We start from the raw sequence: 19,028 nt of genomic DNA on the forward strand, positions 1-19,028 counted from the left end.
CTGGCCATTGCCTGATAACCTCCTTCCACTCCCACCTCCAAGACTTCTCCTGTGCTGCTCCCCACGTATGGAACGCCCTACCCCAATCTTCCATCTATCAAGTGCTCTATCACATTTCCTCCCATTAGTTCCTAAGGTCTCAGTACCCTCCTTTCCTTTATATTGTAATATCTCACCTAGCCAGGCACGCTCTAATCTCTGCCTCATGCCTGCACCTTCCCCGCCATCCTTTCTATGTTCTTATCCTGTTTTGATGTATGATTTGTTATACAAATTGCTGTAGAGTTCTGTGCTGCCTTACAAATAAACGATGATGATGACGTTGCAACACGCATTCAGTGCAAAACCAGAGTAATTTGTACCGTGCATTCAGTGCGCTTCATAAATGAAGTCCACTAAAAAGACTATAATTTTACAAATGTCGGCTTGTGTCTTTATCTAGACACACATGAAGGATACCTACTATAAAACGGTTTGTTAAACATGCATATCATTCTGACATTTCAAATACATCTTTGTTTCATACGCCTAGTTGAAAGATTCATGGCCTGTCATTGATTTCTGATGCATAAAAGCAGCGAGTGCAGTTGTCTTTTCCTATAGATTACAAGTGGCACTTACTGTGCAGACAATATACAATTGCAGGAGTTCTGAATGGGTTTGTTTGGCTTTTTATTATATATTAATCAAATTAATGAGGCTCTCTAAATGCAAAAGCATTACAGGTGTACCTAATCTACAGTTTTATGACCCTGTCGTCAGTAAAGACAGGGCTCATTTGCAGGCCTTGAAAATGCAAAGGCAGCCTTAACACCACCCGCCCAGGACCTAATGTGAAGAATAGAACAAGCAATTGACTGCCGTCCAAAATACAGGCCCACGTACTCTCAGTAATGAGGTCTCTACTCCCGAGACTAGCGTGATGTTCTATCAAACACACCAATTATTGACTCTGAAAAACTAGACACAGGAATATAATTCTGTGATTGAGAAGCTAATCATCTCTCCGAATTACACAGTGGTTTCTAGCACAACTTTATCCTAAAACAAGGTGTTATATCTGGCTTAGTTCGGAGGAGGATTAGACTGGCACAGTTTTAGTATTCTTTGTTTTTTTCCCCAATTATTATGCAGAATACAAGTTGCGGGGTGAATCTGGGCGAATATTTGAGTAATGTAACATGTAATTAAACTTTTAAGCTACAGTCATAATAATACCTAGATGTAAATAGTAATCATGTAACTATAAACCAATCAGATTTTACCTTTGAACAATCCACTGACAAGAAGACTGATCAAAGAAAATATTTGAGCTGTTCCACGAAATAGCCCCTTGGGGACGAGGGCATCACAATTCCAGACTTCCACAATTACCTGAACAAAGCACACAGTAATGTCACCATAGAGACGGCACATTTTTCAGACTGGGTGCACCGAATAAGTCCTAGTTATTCAAGTAGTGAAGATCTGCTGTGTGTGTATAGGACTCCTGTGGATTGGCTGTGGCTCCTGACCAATGGAGTGTTACATACACTACACACCTCTTCCCCCTACCAGTGTGGCTCAGCCAGCAGTTTCTTTACAGGTAATGGTAGGTAAGTAAGTCTTCCAAACTGTCAGTCATTCTCCATCTGCTTAATTAATAGTCCACCATTTCAAGTAACAGTAAACACTGCAGTTATTTCACGTACATTATTCAGTGCAATATTTGAAATATGATAATATAAATAATGGCTTTACTGGCAATTAAAAACCTCTTTTCCATCAGATAATTAACGCAGTCCAGGGTAACTGCAATAGTAAATATAGTCTGAAGGTCAGGAGCTGCTGCTGAGTCGAGTCTTTGCCCTCTATGCTAAAATTTACCAGCCCTCTCTTATATGTGGGGCAGATATGTTCAATTATAGCCCCTTAAAGTTAAATTTGAAAATGGTCCTAAATTTGGACAAACACTGACAGATCTAGCTGGCCAATTTGGTTAAAAACAACTGTTTTGCCCAATTAAAATATAAACAGGGCTGATTAGATTTTTTAATAAGGTTTGCTCAAAATCTGATTGGCTGATCTTCACACGATGAACTGCATAAGGCCCCTGTGAACGATTTGTTAAGCTATATGACGAGAGAGCTGCTCAATTTGGTCTACTCCATGAACCTGGATTTAACTTTCTGTGCACCCAACCAGGATGCTTTTGCCTCACCCCTCATCACCCTATTCAACCAGCAATTTAAATTGATCACTTTGTTTTTGAGCTGTTATTAATGCATTTTCACATACCCGGGGGTAGATTTATCAAACCTTCTAATCAGGAAGTGTGGAGGTGTTGCCCATAGCAACCAATAAGATTCTAGCTATCATTTATCTAGTACATTCTATAAAGTGATAGCTAGAATCTGATTGGTTGCTATGGGCAAAACTCCACTTTTAAATTTTACAATATTTATTAAATCTACTCCAGTGTCTCCAAACTGATCACAGGCCCATTTGTGCATTGATTGGGGTGAAAAATAGATCTGGCACACTGACCAGTGTGCAACATCATAGATATAATTCTGTTTGAATACAGTATTACTTGGGGAAATGGCTAAATTAACCGGTGCTGCCATCTTTCATGCATGCAGCCTGTTTAAACTTGAAGCCAACATTTCCCGGCTTAAGCAGTAAGATTTAGGAATATATGGAGCATTAATTTCTAATTCGCTGCCAGATCAAATGTTTATTTTCTCTGGTTCCTCAAACATTGCCTAAGTGTCTGTCTATCCGCAGTGTTATGTAGAGGCTCTGTCACTTGTGGATGTCATGTGCTTTCCAAATATCAATCCATTGTAAATGTCTCTCCTGAAGTACATCAATAAATGGCGACAGGAGAAGTGCTCTAATGGGACTGTGTAACCTTGAAACAAAATGGTTCCGTATCTGACTGTCTATCCTAACCGAAGAAAGAAAGGATATTAAAACTGTAATCTATTGATTACAAAGTCAGTTTAGTAACTTCTACAGTGTTAAACACAACTGAACAGACTTTCACTTTCCTCCATAATAAAGTGTGCAAGTTGGACGCAAATGGGACTAAATTAGACTAAAAAAATAAAGGTGGGGGGGGGGGGGGTGGGTGTCACATTTCTGCCCATATATATATATATATATATATATATACTATATTTTTTACTCTTTTTTACAAAAAGTCATCATCATCAGCAAGTATCTGCCCTGCCCTCTAGCAGGTAACAGATTCACTTCCTAAAAGGTGTACATGCGTGTTCCTGCAGATCTGCATAAGCCCATACTTGCAAACTCTCCCGGAATGTCTGGGAGACTCCTGCATTTCGGGCGAGGCTCCCGGACTCCCAGAAATCTCCCGCATCTGCCCACTTCCTAGTGAAGTAGGCAGAATTGGGCAGAATTAGGGCCAAAATGCGGGAATCGCAGCATTTGGCCCCGCCCCGGCTGTAAAATGACGCGTTTTGCGTCATTATGTCACGGGGGAGGGTCCAAAATGACGCAATTTTGGAGCCCCGCCCCCACACGCCCACCTGACCCAGGGAGGCTCCCGGACCCCAACGCTAGAAAGTTGGTAAGTATGCATAAGCCACATTTACTTAAACACGCCTTAACTGTACTCGGCCTACGTTAAAACTCCCCTTTTCCCCTGTCCCACCTATCCAGGTGCATTCAGGAGTGCCAGAATCACAGAGATCTGCATAGACACATATGTGTACGTTCACTTTCTGGTTATGTGCAGTGATATCAAGCAAGATGCCCCATGCAAACTAGAGTCAATTTTAAATGCATATGTTAAAAATATAATAACTTATCTTCATTTTCATTACATTGCATTACATTCCGCAACTGAAAAAAATATATACGGTGCATAGGATTTATCATACTCATTTATTTTCTTTAGTTTTCACTTTATAACCTGCAGGAAAGGAATCCAAAGTTTTCCTAGTAATCAGTATTTTTGTTCTCCTTAGATATTATATTATTGCTCTGTGGTTATATCTGTATAACATAGATAGGGAATTACTGATCTGTGTTGTACTCAAGAAAAATGAAAATGAACAGCTCAGACCCGCCCAGTCACACCCACATTCACATGGAGCCACGCCTACTTCCCAATAAGCCGCACCCTTTCCGGGTCCGCTGTTAGGGAAACAACTACAACTAAAGTCAGGACTATTTTTTGGGACACAGAGCAGTGCATTTATTTAAGTGAAAATGTGGTTACATACATATGTTCATGCTCACGATGACCAAGAACATGGTCCATCTACACATACTGTGCGCACTTCAAAGAGTGGGACTCCCCACTGCACTGATTGCACAGCGGCTTGCTCCCGTTAGTAATTACATTTTTCCCTTAAGTACTGCTTGTTTTACTCTCTTTGTGTTTCATTTAGACAGAAAGTGACAATGGGGTTTCTTCAAATTTCAAATATTTCAATTTAATTTTCTAATTTGCATTAGATTCCATCTATATATCTTTGTAGACCATGGGGTCTGTTTCTAGGGAGGGTGCTGGTAACGCTCCCTTCTCATGGTGACAACACAATTTGTCCCGATTTCCAAAATTCAAAAGTTGGGAGGTATGAATGACATACATTCTTTAAAAGTGACAATTTATTGTGGCAGATCACATTTACATACTTTTTGCACACAAAACTTTGAAGAGGTGAAAGTGGAGAAAAGAATGATAAAATAAGAAGTACGGTGGGCAGCACAGTGGCTCAGTGGTTAGCACTTCTGCCTTACAGCACTGGGGTCATGAGTTCAATTCCCAACCATGGCCTTATCTGTGTGGAGTTTGTATGTTCTGCCCGTGTTTGCTTGAGTTTCCTCCGGTTTCCTCCCACACTCCAAAAACATACCAGTAGGTTAATTGGCTGCTAACAAATTGACCCTAGTCTGTGTGTCTGTCTGTGTGTGTGTTAGGGAATTTAGACTGTAAGCCCTAATGGGGCAGGGACTGATGTGAGTGAGTTCTCTGTACAGCGCTGCAGAATTAGTGGCGCTATATAAATAAATGGTGATGATGATGATGATGATGAAGTAGAAAGAAGGACTATCCTAAAATCAAGTTAGGAAACCCTTTTTTCTGCAGCACCTATGATTCACCGCTAGTGCGGGAGATCTACCCAGAATCTGACAGTCTCCCGGAATATCCTGGAGAGTGGGCAAATATGTACTTACATATTTGTCTGTACATCCACATTACTGTGCAGATACAGAGAGGCATAAGCCTAGTGGCTTATCTGAACTATATAACAGCAACGAGTCCTGTCCAGTGATGACTGTACACAATGTCATATGTAGATTATTTCCGTGTCAGTGTCGCTGTCCACGCACTTATCCAGCTGCAGTGCTGCCCTTGATGATTTAATATACTGACACGGAACTGGATGTAATTGGAGCGCTATCGTTACCAAATATTTCAATGTATTGATTTCCTGACAGTGAACTACATTACGGTGCAAGATGCTTGGAGAGAACTAACCACATTATTAACCATTTATTCTAAAAAGGTCCTGCCCCTTATAAATTTAAATGGAAATAAATCCTTTCTTCCTAACAGAGAAGAAATTATCGTTCCCGTCTTTCAATGGAAAGCACTGGTGGGAGAATTATGTATGGTCACAGCAGGTTGTTTCCTGGACAGAAGTTATTACTTTATATGAAGTGTACATTTGCTATTTGTACAATCAAGTGTATAACAATCACTGTACTGTGGGAGCTTACTAGGAAATATCCATTGTGCAGTGTGGCAGCAAACAGCGGATCCAACGCATCCCATCAGGGTGACGTTCTCATTAGCTGTAAGGACAGCTCCAATTATAGCGGAGGTTCGGCTAATTAAACATGCCCCCCCAATGAATGGCAAAAATGGGGGTTCACACCACCTGCAGCTGCATTATACAGCTCTATTAAGGAGCTATGGATGGCTGGCCATGTGTTTATTTTCCCTGCAGCGAAAATGAGAATGATTCTGCATGAGCCGGTATTGAATTCAGCACCATTAAGGGCTTCTCAGAATGCCCCCCCATTTGCTATACATTGGAGGACTACTCTACCAACAAAAACTTTACAAAATTTGGAATCTCTTATGCTTTTAACCCTTGCACTTCCCCGATTAGAGAGTGGGATCATCATTGTTTAATTGTAAGGTGCCACAAAATTCCACCATGCCAGACAGTCGGTGTAAGAAACTATACAAAGAAATAAATCGGACATAAAAAAAAAAGAATAAGTAAATGTGAGGCTGACGAAGGGCAGAGAGGGCTCTGATCGCAAGAGCTTACAGCCTAGAGCAGTGTTGGCTAACCTGTGACACGCCAGGTGTTTGTGAAACTACAAGTCCCAGCATGCTTTGCCAATATATAGCAGCTTATTGCTGGAAGGGTATGCTGGGACTTGTAGTTTCACAACACCTGGAGTGTCACAGGTTAGCCAACACTGGTCTAGAGATACCTTCAATTCTATTGGAGGTAAATATCATGTGGCACATAACACTGCCGCCCCCTTCACGCCCAGCCCGGTCCAGCCGCTCACTGTGGTAACCCAGCGACTGCCTTGGTGAATAAAGTAGGGACAGGAGGTAGAGAATACTTCATCTCCCTCTACTGTCTCTTCTCCTGTCAGTCACTGAGCTGCCGTGCAGCAATTCAAGTTGATTTTAGAACTTAGGGCATTTCAAATGTTGGGAGGTATGATTTTAGGAGAAGTTAATGTGCGATAGTATTTTATTTATAATATTTAATTTTATTGCTTTTTCACCCAGTACTGCACAATAGAGATTAATAACATGGTGCTAAATGCACAAATGTGGTGTTACCCATAGCAACCAATTAAACATTGACTTTAATGTTCTAAACTGCACTGGAGAAATACAAGCTAGAATCTGATTGGTTGCTATTAGTTCCAGCCAATTGTAATATATATTTTTGGAATTACCGTAGACTAACAACTGCCCTTTCTTGGTGCGCACTGTTTGTAGATTGTATGGAGGAAACACTGAGTTAGTGACAGGTCAGAACAAGAGAATCACCACTAAACTGAAGTATTGATTGTGCAGGAATTATTCACTAGCCACTGGCAGATGCTAAAGATTGTTAACAGCCATTAAAGCTGAATTTCTGAGAGCTTTCTACAGCGGATATGTTTACTGTGTCGGCAGATTAGAGCTTTCTCCTGCAGACAGTGGCGCTATATAAATAAATGGTGAGGATGATGATGATTGTCATGTACAAGGCAGATTCCTGTTTTTACTTTTCTCCCATCCAAGACTATAATATTATTATTCCACAGCAATTATATTAAATCCATCTCAGATAAACAGTATATGGTCAGAGGGTCTACAAGGCACTAGTTGTATGGATGTTATTATCACAATAAAATACAAACCACCCATAGTCTCATTGTTAGGAGGAGGTGACCTATGAGAGTGGAGTTGCGTATTGGGGTGCCGCTATGACAAACTGGGGTGTGCACTGGCAGATCTGAGTCATGACAGCAGTGCAGGTACGTATTGTGCTTAATACTAGGTCTATTGAGCTGTTATTTTGTAGAATGCACGAAATAAATTATAACTAGAATCTTATTGGTTGCTATAGGCAACATCTCCACTTTTTCAAACCCGCAGTTTAGTAAATATACCCCTTAATATTATTTTGAGTTCTATTTAACCGACTAAAGTATATCCTTGAATCTAAAGGACCCCACATATTATATGTTGAGAACCTTGGCTATACTGCAATCCGAAAGTGTTTACAAAAGTACTATAAGTAATGGTTGCTATATGACCACCCTTCGCAGATCATCATCATCAGCTATTTATATAGCACCACTAATTCTGCAGCGCTGTACAGAGAACTCACTCACATCAGTCCCTGCCCCATTGCAGCTTACAGTCTAAATTCCCTAACATTTCCATACATAGGGTCAGTCAATTAGACTGTGAGTATGTTTTTTGGAGTGTGGGAGGAAACCAACACAAACACAGAGACAACATACAAACTCCACACAGATAAGACCATGGTCGGGAATTGAACTCATAGCCCTGGTGCTGTGAGGCAGAAGTGCTAACCACTGAGCCATCGTGCTGCCCGCATGCAAAAAAACACAAAGGAAGTCTGGTGGGGATCGAGCTAAAGTGTTTAGGAAACAGTTAAGCATAAAAGTCTAATAAAAAATGCAGACTTATACAAATGCCAAATAAAGAGTAACTTTTATAAAATGTAACTAATTACACTTACAATGCAGACATCGCTAAGTAAACAGCAAGGCATTAAACAAAAAGAACTGTGTATACTTTTGAGCTGTTTGTGGGTTTTACTGATAAATAAAGAAGGATGAAGAAGTGGAACCCAACACAAATAAACACTTAAGATGCTGGAACATTCCCCATCCGCGCGCACAGAATAATATGTGTTTGGAAGTGAGACTCCCTACTGGGCTGCCTTTCAGACAGAAAGTAGTACAGGACGAAATGGCACTTTTCATTTCCCACAGAAAACAACAGAGTCTGATAAAAGGGGAAACAGTCACAAAATAACTAGGAAATAACAGTGAGGGTGAACGTCTTCCCTGGCATCCTCCGTACAATGCAGCACAGAGTTTGGAAAACTACATCTGAGAGCTATGTCTGTTTAATGCTAAATTGCTTTATGGCAAAGTTTAAATCAAAGTTGATAGTGGCCGTTCCTGAACAGGATTTGTCGTCTTGGATTCTAAACATAGTCATCATCAGTGTTCATATGTTAAAGGTAGTGAGGGTGAGGCACATGCCTATTATGTACCTAGGGGTAGAAAACTTCTATGAAGAAACAGTGGAGGTGTTGCCCATAGCAACCAATCAGATTCTAGTTATCATTTTCTAGAATGCACAAAATAAGAGCTAAAGCCTGATTGGTTGCTATGGCCAATACCTCCACTTTTCGTTTTTAGAAGGTCTGATAAATTTACCCCAAAGAATTTTTCTAGTGGATAGAAATATTTAGAAATTATATAGAAAAATATTTAAATGCAGAACATTACCTAAGAATATGGTTAAAAGAATACAATTAAAGAATAATCAACTATATAATTTAGTTGTTGTTGCCTTTCATTTGATCAATGTTAGTTTGAAATAAGATAATAAGTGGCCAAGGTACTCTTACTAAGCAAGCCCATGGATTGAACCTACCTGCAACCTTCTCGAGTAGGCCAAATTCCCGGCCTAACTTACAATGAACTGCTGCTATCAAAACCACAATGTACCAGACAAAGACAGAAAGACTTTTGCTTGTGTAATAATCTGAAATAACAACTTGCGAACCAGGACAGCTCCATAAATGTTACTGTGGGTCCAGTATGACCAACAAATAACATGTTATTTTTTTGTTGTTGGTCACCTTGGTTGACCAAACTTTGTCCTATTTCATTTCATGGGCAGCACGGTGGCCTAGTGGTTAGCATTTCTGCCTCACAGCGCTGGGGTCATAAGTTAAATTCCTGACCATGGCCTTATCTGTGAGGAGTTTGTATGTTCTCCCCGTGTTTGCATGGGTTTCCTCCGGGTGCTCCGGTTTCCTCCCACACTCCAAAAACATACTAGTAGGTTAATTGGCTGCTATCAAAATTGATCTTAGTCTCTACCTCTCTGTCTCTGTCTGTCTGTGTGTATGTTAGGGAATTTAGACTGTAAGCTCCAATGGGGCAGGGACTGATGTGAGTGAGTTCTCTGTACAGCGCTGCAGAATCAGTGGCGCTATATAAATAAATGGTGATGATGATGATGATGATGATTTCATTATATCTGATAAAAAGACCAAACAGCTGGAAGTTGTCAAACAATCAGCCCGATTATTGTACATTTGGGTGCAGGGGTCCTACTTTATTCAGCTTCTGAATTCTTTAACACTCCTCTCCCTCTCTTACCATCACCTGATCACCTGCAATCTGTCCTCCATCACTGTTACCTCTTTACATTCTAATGCAACCAAACCTACACTCCCCTGGCCACAGAAATGTCACTTCTGACCAACAACTTCCCATCTCTCTGCAACAACTTCTCTCCCCAATTTCTGCATTCTCTTGTCCTGATCTAGCAAATCTCACATCTTAATCATACCATATAAAGTGCCCTTGATCAAGTAGCAAGTATCAAGTTTCCACACAATCTTCTTAACCCCTCTAAGCTTATTCTACCCGATTACCATACCTCTACGCAGTTCACATAAAACTTACATTTATTCTCCTTCTATGCTCAAACAACCTGCTAATCCCCAAACCAACACTGATATGTGACTGGATCATATAAGCAATTCTTCCCACCGCTTTCTGGCTGGACCAATCTGTGGCGTGCATCATGTATCAAACTTCTATTTCCCTATATATTTTAGGTTTCTCTCACCTCTTTGTCTGTTTACACCCAGTCTTCTTTTATTAGGATGTTTGTTCCTAAATGTAAAGCACAGCGGTGTACGCTTGCGCTATATAAATAAATGTTAATAAACAGATAAAGCCAAGCTTTGAATTCACAGAAACTCATTACTTTTGGCAGCTCCCAATGAAACGACGGTCTGGAGTCTTCCAGAAGTGAGAGCCGGCGTTAAAAATGATCATAATTTTGAGGGACGGTCCCACTAAAAGCACGGTGGCTTTATAAACATCACATAGGTCAGAATATTAAGCTGTGATAACATAACACAGCAGCTTGTAAAACACAATGTACATGATTTCCCTTCCCGTCTGTTATTTGCACTTAGACGCTTTTATTCCTATACTTTACTATTGCCATTTATTTTATACAAGCTGTTACTGTATCCGTGCACGGCGGTAGGTTTCTTTGGCTGCAAGCTGTCTGACGTTACAAGAAGGGAGAGCATCTTACCTAGTAACAAGGTGTATTTTGTGAAGAGCTATATTTGGAGGATATGTGGTCTCTCCATCGTGATTTAATACACCAGCAAAACAACTTCAGGGAAAATAGTTATGAACAGGTTCATAACGTGGGATTCATTTTCATTTACTTGAACTTTCAGACCTGTGCATTTTAACCTTCCATCATAAAATGGATAATAGATCCAATCTTGGACAGATGGTAGGTTCGGCCTCACAACACTGGGGTAATGGGATTCCCGACCATGGCCTTATCTGTGTGGAGTTTGTATGATCTCCCCGTGTTTGCGTGGGTTTCCTCCGGGTGCTCCGGTTTCCTCCCACACTCCAAAAACATACTAATAGTTTAATTTTCTGCTGATGTCCATAGTCTCTCTCTGTCTGTGTGTGCATGTTAGGGAATTTAGACTGTAAGCTCCAATGGTTCAGGGACTGATGTGAGCGAGTTCTCTGTACAGCGCTGCGGAATTAGTGGCGCTATATACATAGCTGATGATGATGATGATAATCTTATAGGGTCTATGATAATGTGTTGCCAGCTTAAGGTTAGTGCAAATATATTCCCATGGATATTCTCTAATTATTACTGCAGGATGTTACATCAGCGATTTTCTTCTCTTAGTCCACAGGGCAGTTGCTTATGGCAGCGGTTTATCCCAGCTGACAAAACACGAACGGAAAACGCAGCTCCATTGTAATCAATGGTGTCGGTAACTAATGCGACAAACAGAGCATATTTACTGCTGCTAAGCAGCTATTTGCAGCTGCCTTTCTTTGCATGTCAAACTGTCTTTATAGCTATGGAAAATCGCTGCAAATAATTGCTCAAAATTGCGATTTTCCACTGTGGGAAACCGCAGCCAAAAAAATCATCAGTGTAACACGGCCCTAAGGCCCTTCAACCACTGGTGCCAACATTATTATCATAACTTTATTTTTATTAATGGTAAAAGCTGGTATGGGATGGAACCTATTGGTTCTAATGACCCCGTACACACTTGCAACTGCGGGCAGAGCAGCCTATTCTATTTATCCACATTCTCCATTAACACCACAAGAGCAAACATTGGCCGCTACAACATGTGAAACACTGTATTACTGGCGTCTGTCAATATGCCTAAGAGCAAGCTTCTTCAAACATGACTGCCGTATTCAATTTCATTCTTAAATATTTGTTAATATTAGTGGGAGGCGTTTTTGTTTGTAGTTATAATAATGTTCTTGGTGAATGAATCAGTTTATGGCGACAACTACCCAGGCGCTACTTACCACAGATTATGGTCAACTGTCAAACGTTATTATTTTTATTTAATTTTAAAAACTAGATAGAATGTAGGTCCCCGAAAGAGTTGTTGGGAGATATTTCCAGAGCTAATGTTATCATAAAAGAAAGCACTTTCCCCATTTTATGTGGATTTTAAACAAGAAAATTACTTCTGATATTATTGTGACAAAAGATTTTTATGATTAAAACACATCTATCATTTACATACAGTAAACACAGCCATGTTGTGTGTTAATCCCTTATTCATGAGACAGAAGCTCTTCAGAACCATTGGTCATAAGGATGCAGCAAAACGTTCAGGGATATATTTACTAAACTGCAGGTTTGGAAAAGTGGAAATGTTGCCTATAGCAACCAATCAGATTCTAGTTATCATTTAATTAGTATATTCTACAAAGTGACAGCTAGATTCTGATTGGTTGCTATAGGCAACATCTACACTTTTTCAAACCCGCAGTTTAGTAAATATACCCCTTAGTGGTAATACTAGTTCTTACTACATTGATAGATAAAATATTGGTACAGCCCACAAAATGGCTTCCTCCACAGTTTCTGGGTGACGGGCCCTCTTTAACACCTGACAGCCACTTATGTGCCTCATGAATATTGGTCATGCTTCATAATATTGGTCAGGAATTGCCTCAGTGAGGTCACCCCTCGGTCCCTAGTGAATTAATAGGCTGCATGATCATGAAAACTGGTTCCTCCAACAAAATGGCTGCCACAGCTATGTGTAAGCGTCAGGTGCTTTTTAATACATCGCTCCCACTGCTCAAAACAACTAATCTTATACATAAAACATAGCGCTCACAGCGGTATAGTTTCAATAGGTTTATGGCTAAAAGATAAATTATGTGCTTAGTAAAATACAATATGACATTTTCAAATGAGAACAACTACAAAACAATATCATTGAAATGAAAGCCGTGATATTCCTGCAATAAATCTCTATTGGGCCGTTGTAAGCTGAACATTTTGATACATAGGCCTATAAACGCCAGTGTAATCATATTCTTTCATATCTCTGTTGCGGAGCGTCTCTCATTTAAATCTCATATAAATTCACAATAGCGCTTTTTAACAACTCAGCACTTAAAGCTGGTTGTAGATTTAGCTGCTGGCGAGATAATCATCCCCCCCAATTCTCTAAACCATCTGATCTCGGCACAATTGTTTGGTAATTATTCATTTTAATCCGGGAACGTGCCTGCAGGCTGAGTGCCAGAAAAACTGTCATTGCTGTATATTTATATACAACTTTCATGGTCAAAGATTTAAAAAAGAAGGATTTGAAGTTTGTGTTTTCCCCAAATGTGAAAAGCTGCGATTAAGTACACAATATCTAGCCAAGGTTTGAGACTTAGTAAATTACGATAGAGAAAGAGAGAGAGAGAGAGAGAGAGAGAGAGAGAGAGAGAGAGAGAGAGAGAAAGAGAGAGAGAAAGAGAGAGAGAGAGAGAGAGAGAGAAAGAAAGAGAGAGTGAAAGAGAGAAAAAGAAAGAGATTGAAAGAGAGAAAGAAAGAGAGTGAGAGAAAGAGAAAGAGAGAGAGAGAAAAAGAGAGAGAGAAAGAGAGTGAAAGAGAGAAAAATAAAGAGAAAAAAAGAGAGAGAGAAAGAATGAAAGAGAGAGAAAAAGAAAGAGAGAGAAAGAGAAAGAGAGAGAGAAAGAGAAAGAGAGAAAAAGAAAGAGAAAGAGAGAAAAAGAAAGAGAGAAAAAGAGAGAGAGAAAGAAAGAAAGAGAGAGAGAGAAAGAAAGAGAGAAAAAGAAAGAGAGAGTGAAAGAGAGAGAAAAAGAAAGAGAGAAAAAGAAAGAGAGGGAAAGAAAGAGTGAAAGAGACAGAAAAAGAAAGAGAAAAAAAGAGAGAGAGAAAAAGAAAGAGAGAGAGAATGAAAGAGAGAGAAAAAGAAAGAGAGAGAGAGAGAAATAGAGAGAGAGAGAGAAAGACTTATCCCATTATTTAACAATCACCCCCAAACCTAGACCAATCTCAATTTAGACTGTAAGCCCCAATGGGGCAGGGACTGATGTGAGTGAGTTCTCTGTACAGCGCTGCGGAATCAGTGGCGCTATATAAATAAATGGTGATGATGATGATGATGATATTCCCGCAGCAAGGAATCCAAAACTCAGCCACACGTCTGAAAACTATCAAGTTTAGCGTTGCTATTAAAGGGCATCACCACTCAAAATTCCTTATAGGTACTATAATGTACTGAAATATCTCCTAATACTTGGAACAGAACTACAGCATGAATTTGCCTGTTGAAAACAGGCAAATTCACACTGGTGCCGGGACTGCGTGTAACTGACCTTCTGTAGAAACATACCTAACCATTGAAATAACCATTGAAACAAACTGTGGACTGCACAGACTGTTTTTGTGTTTACAGTTGCTGCTAAAGATAATTCAAAAATCTATTAAATAGCAGTGTGTTCCTCAGTTTTCAAGAGGCAATTTCAGGCAGGAGTCCTATTTCAAGTATCATGACTAATATTATTAATTTAGTAATATCTAGCATAGTGATTTAAACCAGTAATAATAATGTGTGTGTGGTGCTACCCTTCAAAGAAACTATTATTATTAAGGAATACTTTTGCATTTGTGACAAGTAAGAAATTCTGCTGCTAAAATAAAATGTAATTCTATAAACCCTTCTAAGAGATGAAATGTATGTAGTGAAATGCTTATTACATTACTGTGAGCAACATAAGAGATTTCTAGATTCTACACCAAGTAAAATATGATTTGTGAGCCTCTGATACAATCTATAAATCAAAACTTGAACTACTGAACAAGTAAAATACGGTTAGACTCCAGCACACTTTCAGACAAAGTCTTTTTCATTTTTTTTCACAACACAGTTTAAAGAAATCTTTGATAAGGAAACAATATTAATTCCTTTTATAATGTAAACATTTCTCAAAAGAAAAGAAAATTAAAACTGAATACTGAAAAAAGCAACACCGGCAGGAGAATCGAATGGATGTAGTAAAGAATTTTATGAACTTAGATTTCTGGAGCGGGAAAAGTTGCAAGAAAAATAAAAATAAAAAAGTAAAACTCAACCATTTTTCAATAATCTATAAGACAGTAAGGGGGGTATTCAATTGTCAGCGAGTTGTTTTTTTTAACCACGTTAAGTAATTTTAACGCTGTTTTTTTATCATTTTCGAGCGGGTTAACTTTACCCACGATTCAATTCCATTTTTAACGCTCAGTTTTTTTTCATGAAACGGTCCTCTCGCGCTCCAGTAAAAGGTCTATTGGAGGTATAGAGTGTGCGAGAGGCAGCCGCGTTAAAACCTATTTAATTGTTTATTAACGCGGTGGGTAAAACAGGCAAATATGCTGTTTTATCTCGCACCTCTTTGGGGTGTGATAAAAATGAAAAACCTCTGAAAAGTATTTGAAATCATGTAATAATGTGGAAAAAAAAGTTAAACTTATGTTTATCACTAATGCCTAACTTGTGTAAGTTGATTTTCTTGTGAAAAAAGAATGAAATAAAATAAACATAATTTTTTTTTTTTAAATAAAATCACTAATTAATTATACTTATGTATGTTTTTGGTACAAATATGAATGTAGTAATGTGTTTTGACATGGTATAGATGATTGTATGGTAAAAAATAGTTAAATTAAAAAATATGCTAAAGAAAGTACTGTAATGTAGATATTATCAATGTGTAATGCAATCTAATGTATGGAAATGTATGCGAAACCTTTTTTTTGTGTTATACATGACCACGTTAAAACTCCCCTTCACTCGCCTAAAAACTCGCAAACACAATTTTTAACGCGCGGGGGCAGCGTTCCCTATTTTTCAATTGAATTGCACGAGTTTTTGCGCTGCGCTAACTCAAAATGGTCGATATTGCCGTCAAAAACCCACGGGAGATTTTTTTTTTAATGCTGCAGGGAAAAAAAAACAATTCGCTGACAATTGAATACCCCCCTAATGGACAGGGTGGTTACATACAGGTCAAACTATGTCTAATACCATAATTAGAATACACACTTGACATTATTGTGGCTAATATTAAGACAGTATTGTAGGCCTGGAAGGTCTGTGACTCTCCAGGTGTTGTAAGACTACAAGCCCCAGCATGCATTTGCAGCTGATAGCCGGCAGGGTATGCTGGGACTTGTAGTTTCACAAGCCCCGGAGAGCCATAGGCTTTCCAGGCCTGCTGTATTGGGCGACAAGCAGTACAGGATATTTAATTTCCATTCCATATGTTATTCACTCATTAGCTCAGCAAGGTGAGAACTTCACCGCAGGCGTCAGAAACGGGATCTCAACTCTCCTCCATCACTTTATCACAGTTTTCCTCATACACTGACACATAAATAAATGTGCTTCCACTTGCAGCTATGGTGTGACTATACAAGATGACTGACAGCTGGCGTAAAGAGGAGGGTGAAGACGTATGCATAGACCTATCCTACCCAATACCTGTACCTGTTCCTGTGAGCCATCTGATAAACACAGTGGGACTGATGCACAGTTGACCGCAGCTAATCCCCAAATCGCAGGCGCAGTTTGGGGCCATCAATAAATCTGCAAATTGTGACCACCTGCAAAGCAGCCACTATCGTAAGAGCAGCATATACACCTGGTGTGCACCAGGACACACCTCAAATACACTTACGCCCCACTTGTAACCATGTTTTTAACCATTTATTTTATTTGCAACAAATGCATTCACTATTAGGCATCAATAAAACTGCCAAGACCTCTGTAATATAGCAGAAACAACTACCTGACTTCTGTATGAGAAAAAAAGTCTTGAACACAAGCACAAAAGCATAATATATGATATGGCAGAGTATTGAAGAAGCTCCAACCAGCGTCAGAAGTGCAATCACAAGCGGTTCTCTAGTGCTGGGGAACGTTCTCATCAGTTATTTGCACCTGCCTCTTGGGTCTAGATGGAAGCTGCGATATAACTACATATCAGAGGATTTTATTAAGGCGAGAACTTAATTTATTAAAGCCTTATTGACTTTAGGCTGACCGCACATGTGCAGATTTCTTCAAGCAGTTTGGCCATTTTCAACTAACCTGTCCAGTCATCGCAAGGTGTGATTGACCAGATGACCATTCTGAATGACCACCACCCACGTGCATACAAATTCATCAGTCAATCGGAAGTGGAATTTGCAACCGGTCATTGAGCCTGGGCTCCTGAAAATCTGAATTGGTGCAATTTGGTCTTTTACACAAGTGGCCCAATCACCAGGTAGCATCATCATCATTTATTTATATAGCGCCACTAATTCCGCAGAGCTGTACAGAGAACTCACTCACATCAACCCCTGCCACATTGGGGCTTACAGTCTAAATTCCCTAACATACACACACACTGACAGACACACAGACTAGGGTCAATTTGATAGCAGCCAATTAACCTACTAGTATGTTTTTGGAGTGTGGGAGGAAACCGGAGCACCCGGAGAAAACCCACACAAACAAACTCCACACAGATAAGGCCATGGTTGGGAATCGAACTCATGACCCCAGTGCTGTGAGGCAGAAGTGCTAACCACTAGGCCACTGTGCTGCCCTGTGTTTAACAAGCGTTAGAGACACCAGAAAGAAATGCAGGATCTCCGCTGACTGCAAATGACCCATTCATTTGTCTTGAATTCACAAAAAAATCTTTACAATTTGAAAGATCAATTAGCAGCTTATAAATCTTTTCTGCAAGCCCAACTGAATGGAAATGAGACCAAATTCAAGTCACAAAAACTTCATTTTTAATATAATACTTTGCAAGCTTCAATTACATCGTTTCCACAGGGGTGAATTTCTGGTATAAAATATACCAAGATATTTCGTAAATGATTAAATGTAAAAGCTTTATCTGGTATTTTGGACACAACTGTAAAGTGGAGCAGGATTGTCAAGTTTGCATGAACTTATCATAACTTATATTTGGAGTATATCTCAGTATTTAGGACCAGTCAGGCTTCTGTACACTAATTCTTATTTTCCCTCCCAACCCCCATGAGTATAAAAAAAAACAGGTTTTTAAAAACGGTGTTAGCTTTTCACATGCGAACAGCCTTCTACTTTATGTACAGCTTTCTTCTGATAATTAATATTTTTTGAAACAGGAGAAAAAAAATCTATTTTGCTCTATTAAATTATCTTTCTCCAATGATCCCTCTTAACAAAGACTTTTCTATGACCTTCTGTTTGCTGTTAAAACTCACCTGCTTCTATAATTGGATATCCAGATGTTACAAATTAATCAATCCCGGAGTCTGCCTAGATGTGCAAGCACGGGGAGCCCTGCAAAAGAAGATTAAAACAAAATGTGTATAAAAAAAGGAGGTCACAGAACAAAAGCCAAGTATTCTATTATTTAGCGAGAGATAGAAGAAAAATTGCCTGAGCGTCAGAAATGAAAGTAGGTATACATTTTGCTTTCTGAAAAGAGCGTTTGGCATTTAGCCGATAAATAGTAATGCAGGTTCAAAATAATGCTGTCATACAAGAAATATATCTATTGCCAAGTCCTTGGACTGGTACACCAAGGGCTAGATTTACTAAGCTGCGGGTTTGAAAAAGTGGGGATGTTGCCTATAGCAACCATTCAGATTCTAGCTGTCATTTTGTAGAAAGTACTAAATAAATGAAAGCTAGAATCTGATTGGTTGCTATAGGCAACATCTCCACTTTTGCAAACCCGCAGTTTAGTAAACCTAGCCCCAAATATTCTGCTATATAAGATGCAGTTTTGCCCTAATAATAGTTAGTAAATCTAGCCCCAAGAGTTTCTAACACAGTATCTCATGCTGAGAACCTATTCCCTTCCAATAGAGATATATCCAAAGCAGTCCCAATTTTTGCAACACA

At 39.4% G+C, this 19,028-nt stretch overlaps 1 protein-coding gene across 1 annotated transcript in view; it reads right to left on the reverse strand.

Annotated features, from left to right (window-relative positions):
- TSPAN9 (tetraspanin 9) overlaps window positions 1-19,028 on the reverse strand; it is a 283,711-nt gene that overhangs the window by 150,463 nt on the left and 114,220 nt on the right. Inside the window, exon 4 of the mRNA XM_075210193.1 lies at window positions 18,383-18,461. The gene's annotated coding sequence lies outside the window, so the exon portion shown is untranslated. The remainder of the gene's footprint in view (window positions 1-18,382; window positions 18,462-19,028) is intronic.

This window comes from Mixophyes fleayi, chromosome 4 (genome assembly GCF_038048845.1).
Source record: "Mixophyes fleayi isolate aMixFle1 chromosome 4, aMixFle1.hap1, whole genome shotgun sequence".
Lineage (NCBI taxonomy): Eukaryota > Metazoa > Chordata > Amphibia > Anura > Limnodynastidae > Mixophyes > Mixophyes fleayi.